Here is a 7,904-nt window from a genome sequence, read left to right on the forward strand (position 1 = left end):
TTGGAAGTTCTGGTAGTATTCAGCATTAAAACCATATGGTCCTGGTCTTTTTTTGGTTGGGAGGTTTTTGATGACAGCTTTTTTTTTTAATATAATTTTTATTGAAAAAAAAAGATTTTGATGACAGCTTTTAATTCTTTGCGAATTATAGATCTATTTGATTTGTTCACCAGGTCTTGATTTAATTTTGGTATATGGTTCTTATCTAAAACATGTCCTTTTCTTTTACATTTACCAATTTTGTGGCATATAGACTTTTGTAGTAAGTCCTAATGATTTTCTGAATTTCCTCAGTGTCTGTGTTGATGTCCCCCTTTGCATTTCTGATCTTGTTAATTTGTGTGTTCTCTCTCTGCCGTTTGATTAGTTTGCATAGGGGTTTGTCAGTCTTGTTGATTTTCTCAAAGAAGAAGATCTTTGTTTCATTGATTCTTTGAATTGTTTTCTGTTTCCATTTTGTTGATTTCAGCCCTCAGTTTGAGTATTTCCAGTCTTCTACTCCTCCTGTGTGAGTCTGCTTCTTTTTTTTTTTTTTCTATAGCTTTCAGGTGTGCTGTTAAGTCTCTAATGTGTGCTTTCTCCATTTTCTTTATGTGGGCACTTAGTGCTTACTTTCCTCTTAGCACTGTTTTCATAGTGTCCCATAGGTTTGGGTATGTTGTGTCTTTATTTTCATTGAATTCAAAGAAGACTGTAATTTCTTTATTTCTTCCTTGACCCAAGAGTGGTTCAGTAGTTGACTGTTCAGTTTCCATGAGTTTGTAGGCTTTCTGGGGGTAGCATTGTTGTTGAATTCTAACTTTATTCCATGGTGATCTGATAGTACACAGGTGGTTACTACAATTTTTTTTTTGTATCTGTGGATGTTTGCTTTGTTTCCGAGTATGTGATCAATTTTTGAAAAGGTTCCATGAGATGCTGAGAAGAAGGTATATTCTTTTCTGTTTGGGTGGAATGTTCTACAGATGTCTGTCAAGTCCATTTGATTCATTACATCTGTGAGTTCTCTTATTTCTCTGTTAAGTTTCTGTCTGGTTGACCTGTCCATTGGTGAGAGAGGAGTGTTGAAATCTCCTGTGCCTGTCTCCTCTTTGGCTTTAGGAGCCATGACATCATAGGTGAGTGCAGCTGTCTGTAGCTTTATTTGGATGTTCTGGGGTTTGAACACAGATCTTTAGGATTGTATAGTAAATGTTATGTGTGTATCACAGACCTGAAAGCTCGGGTAGCTGTTTTTAGTTGTTAACATATACAGCATGTTGGATATGAAGAGTTTCTGAAAAGGTCTTGTATTGAAAGCTTGGTCCTAGCGGGTGGATCTGATCACAGAGAGGTGATTGAACCGTGACAGCTCTGACACGATCACGAGACTGATCCACTAATGATGTCATCAGTTAGGGACATTATTGATAGCTGTGAGTAAACTCCTGAGGTGCCAATGTCTTTTATGGTTAAGTCTTAGGTCACTTTCAAAGCTAGATAGTTTGGTGTCCTTCTTCAATGTTTCCATTTTTCTCTGCTTCCAGGAAGCGTTGAATTAAACTGTGCTAGTCCATCATGTGCAACATGGCATATCCCCTACTGCATGCCAACAACTATGGGTCCAGGGAACCATGGACTACAAATCCCAGCAACTGTGAGTCATAAAACTCTTCCCATGTGAAGGCTTCTTTGTCTTAGCTATCTGCCATGAATTTCTAACATGATGCATTAAAAACTGCAACACATTGTGATTCTGTGTTGGCTAAGGAAGGACATTATTTGTACAGTTCCCAGACACTTAGGGTAATAACTTCTTGTTGCATTGTCTCTGACAGAAGAAGGAAAGAAATGCAACAACCCATAAGTCAGTGTTATTCTCAGAGAAGCACCATTTTGAAAGCTCATTTATTATGACAGTTAACAGTTAGCTTGTTTAATCTGAGAGTCCCCTCCAGCCTTCTTCCTCATTTGTGATTTAAAAATGGTTAGAGTCATTAGAAAATATAGTTCTGTATAGACCGCTTGCTTAACCATATGGGAAGCACTATTTTATTCCCAGTACTATGAAAATATGCCTAGAATCTGAGTCCACATTTGAGAACTTTTGTTATGGTGGTCAGACAGGATATCCGCAGCCAGCAGAACAACAGGGGCTCACTCCTGAAAGTACTGTTGGAGCTGATTGGTGCTGAAGCTTTGGGAGACAGGATGGATCATGGGCCTGGATTTGGATTCTAGAATTGGTGGCAATCAGGACCAGGACTGATTCTGAGTCAAATGTTTGGATTTGACAATTGATGAAACAAGGAATTCCGAGAAAGAGCTGTGGAGTTATGATGGCCTACACTTGTTTAGGGGTGTAATAGATTGTCCATTGAATTAGATGGAGAGGTGATCTAGTGGGGACCCTGCCATGTTAACAGTAACTACGGGGGACTCATTGGAGAGAAAGTAGAGGCCCCAGAAAAACTGGACCATTTCTGCTGTAAATCGTTGTCTAAAACCTGGTAAGGGAACTCTCAAGAACTTGAAGACTGCACTGATTTGCAGTTTCAGCTCCAAACAGAGCATGAGGTGGTGCTGACCTGCTTCCAGCGCCACCACTAGAGGATATGGTCCATACAGCTTAAGGCACAGTCAGATCTCTCTTTTCATTTCCACTTCCAAACTTTCAGTTGAACGCTATTCCTAATCTGAACTTCCAGCATCTCCTGGATATCAGGGTTGATAATTGGATGCCCCAGCCTCCATCTGCCTATATGTGGGGCTTCTTGGATGCTGAGGGAAAGATTCTCTTGCTAGGACTCACCATGTGAGGATTTGGGGTGGCACCAGGTTTTCACAGCTACCTGGTACCTGGAAAGGCCTGAGGCAGGCCTACTTGTGTCATCAAGGCTTGTAGAGATTGAGGTGGACCAGCTTCCGTGGTCAAGGCCTGTGTCGGTTGGGATGGGAGCTGAACCTTAGGGTAGGATCTTACCTGGTTGACTCTTCACATGCCCCAGTCCTAAAGACTTCTTGTTTATGTCTTCTAGGGTTCATTTTAACTCCTCCCCTTCACACACAAACACACATACACATTCGGGCACTCGTGTGCACACACACACACACAAATCCTAAAGCCCTTTATTTCCACATTTACAGTATAATTGACTCTAATAACAGTGATGGATCTTGAGGATGGTTCTGTCCCCCCTTTGTGGAGCCATATCCTCTCCTGAAGCAGTACTCTAAGGTGGACCAGATACAGACATTTCTTTGTGGCCTAGCAAGCAGATATAACCTCAAAATAAAACATACTTAGAGAAAGTAATGTCTAAAAGTTTAAGTTTAATTTGGGATAGACTTGTTTATTATACTTTAATGCAATGTCCATGCCTCGGACAGTAGACAGGGATCCCTGGGACATGTGCAACAAGGGCTCTGTCCTGATAGGAGCTGCCTAGGTAGGCAGGGTCTCTGGATGCCAGGGCCTGCCTGTTTCCATAGGGCATCCCTCCGTCAGGAGAAGGTTGACTCTGAATCTTGAGCTTTGCATGACAAACTGTGCTAATGTTTTTTTGAATCTCTGGCTATGGGTCATCGATGGTACACCCTTGCATTTTTCTTTGTAGTTGTCTGACACTTTATATTTTGGTTTCAAAATTGATAGTAAAACTGTCTTCATTCTGTCCCCAAACTTTAAATTATTTGATGTTATGCTTGGTCAGGCTTCATCCTTTTAAGTTGTATAGCCTGCCTGGGAGGACTTCTGTATTTATCTTTTTGGATATTTGTGACATATCTATGTCTGTGCGCGTGGCTCCTGTAATTTGTAATTCTTGAGGACATTGCACTCTCTTCCTAAGGAAAGGGGACCTGTAATGGAAGGTTGGCTTGATCGTAGCGGGCTCAGTCTTGAGGTTGCAATGGGCGGTCCTGGAAGCCAGGACCTCTGCAGCAATCACAACCTCAGGGTCCCAGTCTTGGCATAACTCACCAGTGGCACAATCCTGAAGGACGACGGCAGCAGCTGAGCACTGAGGTGTGCTCAGGCCCAAGTCCTCTGCATCCTGGGAAAGGTTTTAGGTAGATTTCCACTTGTCTCCAGAAACTGATTGATTTGAAAATCAGCCATCTTTGCAGCTTCCACGGGGATTGTCCACTCACAAGATTCTTCCTCCTCTGTCTTCTCCAGCTTCCTGGTACCCCTGTTCCTTGAGGACTGAGAAGCCCCACTTATCTCTCGAACTGAGACCTCGTTGTCATAATGTCTTAAAGTCTAGCCCTCACTCTTATGGATTCGGCCTGATTAGGCTCTGAGTATTCTTCCCAAGATCTAACAAGTGTATCTTTTTGCCACATTCTACCCACGAGGCTCTCTCGAGTGGACACCGAAGTCACATTGTACCCCAGGGCAGTTGTAGGGGCTTCAGAGGGCCCAGAAATGTTACTAGATGGAGAATCTCTCAGGAGTGCTCTCTGGAGGGCAGGACAGTTCTGAGTGTACTGAGATTCCACAGAGAAAGCTTTTGTCTTCACGTATCTTTCTGGGGATTATTGGATGGGTTCTCCCAGGTTACTGGCCAGTTGCATGATAGAGTTGTCTGTAGAGCCCCAAGACAGAGAATCATTGGAGGACTGTGGAAAGTGTAAAGTTGTGTCCTTCTTCACCTTAAAAATATGTGGTCTTGAGGTCTCTGAGGAGCAGGCGCCATCTGTGCCTCACTAGGTGTCTTGTAATATGTGCTTCTAGCACCTTCTGTGTGCCCAGATCTAGGAAGGAAGGCCCATTAGTAGAGTTCTTTTTTAGTGATTGCTCCATTGAAGGATAGTTTGTTTGAAGTTTCCAGATTTGGCTTGGAGATTTCAGATGGGACCAATGAGTGCATGGTCTACACATTTGTCATAACAGACTCCTCCGGGCACCTCAGTGTCACTGGTCTGCTTTCTGTTGGGATTTGCGTCATTTCTCATGGTGCCTCCTAGCTGTTTCCTGGTCCCACTGGGGAAACACTTTGCAGGTCACTTGTTTGGCATCTCATGTGTCAAGATTCCCCCTTTGTCTCAGAGAAGGCCTCAAGAACTTTGCCTAGGGAACCTTCTGGGGGCCTGTGCAGACCTTTTTCCAGAGCTCTTCCCAAAGGGGTTGGAAGATCCTTGTGTGGGGTCCTCCATGGTTGTAACATCTCTTGACCTTTTAATGAGACAGTCTGTAGATGCTAACCACTTTCATTTGCCTGTGCTGAGGGACATGAAGTTCTATGATTAACTTCTGCTTGACCCAGGACAAGAGATAGCTGGACTTTGGGGGGGCATGGACCTTGGTGTTGTGTGAGTCTCTTTTTGAAATCTTTTTCCCTCTGCTCCTATAGCTTGGGGCTAATGTAATCCCCCTGGAGATGGACAACAGGCCCCTGGCTGTTGCAAGCCCCAACTGTTGGAAGTCTGTTGATTAAATGCTTCCTGTGATTTTTTAACCAATACTGGCAAATCACTCCAGATTTCTTGGTGTTTCTTCAAATGGTAGTGCTCTAGTTGTCGATCACTAGGTGAGACAATAAATTGGGCTCTCAAAGGCATAGGACAAGAAGCTCCATCTTTCCTAGTGGAGCTGAATTACACGACAGCTTTGAGAGAGAGGATGGGTCATGGACCTCGGCTTGGATTCTAGTCTCTGATGGTTTTCGGGACTAAGAAAAATTTAGAGTCAAAGGATCGGATTTGACCAAGTATTGAAGCAAGGGCTTTGGAGAACAGAGCTGTGGAAGGCCTTTTCTGTTACCCTGTAATGGGCTGTAAGTAGAGAGTCCATTAAACAAGTTGGATCTAGTGGGGACCCTGCCATGTTGACAGGAGCCACTAGGGACTCACTGTGGAGCAAGGGGAGACCCCAGTAAAGCTGGATATATTTCTTCTCTAAATCGTTAGTTGAGACCTTTTGGTGACCTGACAACTGCTCTGATTTGTTGTCTTTGCTCCAGTAGGGGAATGAGGTGATGTTGGCTTCCTTGCTGCAGGCTTGCAGCATACTGCCCATACAGCCATAGGAAAGGTCTGATCTTCCTTTTGTGTTCCCCTTCCATAGTTTTAGTTGGACTCGTTTGCTAATTTGAACTTCGTGGATCTCCTGTATCACAGGGTTGATGAAAGAGGGCTCCCCAGCCTCTACCTGGCTGTCTCTGGGGCCTGTCCAGAGCAAGGTATTGTGGATGGTGAGAGAAAGATCCTCTTGCAAGTGAGGAGGTTGAGTGGCAGATGGTTCTGGATGTTACCTGGTACCTGAAAGGGCCTGAGGTAGACCTACTTGAGTGTTCAAGGCTTGAGGTGGTTGAGGTAGACCTACTTGAGTGTTCAAGGCCTGAGGTGGTTGAGGTAGGCCTGCTGAAGGGATCAAGGCCTGAGGTGGTTGAGGTAGGCTTGCTTAAGTGGTCAAAGCCTGTGATGGTTGAAGTAGGCCTACTTGAGTGTTCAAGGCCTGAAGTGGTTGAGGTGGGCCTGCTTAAATGGTTAAGGTCTGATGTGGTTAAGGTAGGCTTGCTTAAGAAATCAAGGCCTGGGTTGGTTGAGGTGGGCCTGCTTAAATGGTCAAGACTTGTGGTGGTTGAATGGTCAAGGCCTGGGATGGATGAAGTAGGCCTGCTTAAGTGGTCAATATCTAGGCTTGCTGAAGTAGACCTGCTCTAGTAGTTAAGGCCTGGGGCTGTCGAAATAGGCCTCCTTGAGAAGTTAATGCCTGGGGTGCTTGTCATGGGAGAAGGCAAACCTGGCAGAGTTTGTGAGCTCTTTGTGATCACCAGTATTTTCCAGTCAAACTCATGAACTTCCATGTTGGGATCTGCCATGGGGTAGAGGACAAGCCACAAGATCCCGAGGGTGAGATGGGAGGGAACATTCCTGTTGGGGTGGTGAATGGCATCTTTCAGTTGTCATGGTCGCTGGTGGCCAAGAAGCACTCTCAGATGACTGTGACTCAATCGGTGAGGAATTCAGCAGGACCTTAGACAAGGGTTTCGAATCTTTGACCTCGTTGCTAGGAGCAGAGGAAGTCTCTAGGGATGACATGGTTGCCAAGGACTTCCTTGTGTGATGCCTAGGTGACACATAGGCTTTGGCAGCATCTGGTATGAATGCTTCATCTGAGCATCTTGTCCTACGTACCAGCAAATGCTGATGGTATTGACAAGCCTCTCTTGCATGCTGTAAGAGGCAGGAGATATGATTGCAAGCAGGAGCTCATGGGGCCAGGAGGTGGGGCAAGATGAATAGGGAGGGACCCTCACAGCCCATCAGAACCACTGTTCCACACTCTGGTCTTAGGAGACCTTGTTGTCTTAACCTCCAGGGTTGTACTCATTTCCCACCCATCCAGAGCCCCTATTCCCAGGATAACTATATGCCCTGGTCAGTGGTGATCACATAGCACACAGTAGGAGTGAGCCAGACAGAACTGGAGATGGCTCACCTGTGCAGAAGTGAAGCCAGTACCTTGTTCTCCTTTGGTTTCTTCCTGCTGCCTCTGTAAGCTGGAAATGGAGACTGGGTTATTGGTGGGTATAGGAGGGACTGGGTATCTTACCTGAGACTGAATGAACTGTCCTTTCTGGAGAAATGAAAGTTAAACAGGAGCTCTGTTATGCATGAGCAAGGCCAGGTGCCCAAATGCATGGAGAGCTGGGTACATGTTGGGCAGGACAATGCCATGAACCAGGAGCCTCCACTTCTAATGACTTCCATAGGCGTCATTATCTCCCTGTGGAGGGCAGGGAAGGACCATGGCTCTTAGACTGGGAATTGTCTCTCAGAAGGGGCAAACCACCAATTTACCTCCAAATCCAGGCAGCCAGGCCCCACTTAATCCCATGGCACCACTTCCTGCCACACCATCCCTCCCCAGGAAGTACCCAGTCCTAGCTGTCCACAGCTTCATTCCAAGCACTGGA

Source organism: Alexandromys fortis, unplaced genomic scaffold (genome assembly GCF_014885135.2).
Source record: "Alexandromys fortis isolate MF-2015 unplaced genomic scaffold, M_Fortis_MF-2015_v1.1 scaffold_69, whole genome shotgun sequence".
NCBI classification, from domain to species: Eukaryota; Metazoa; Chordata; class Mammalia; order Rodentia; family Cricetidae; genus Alexandromys; species Alexandromys fortis.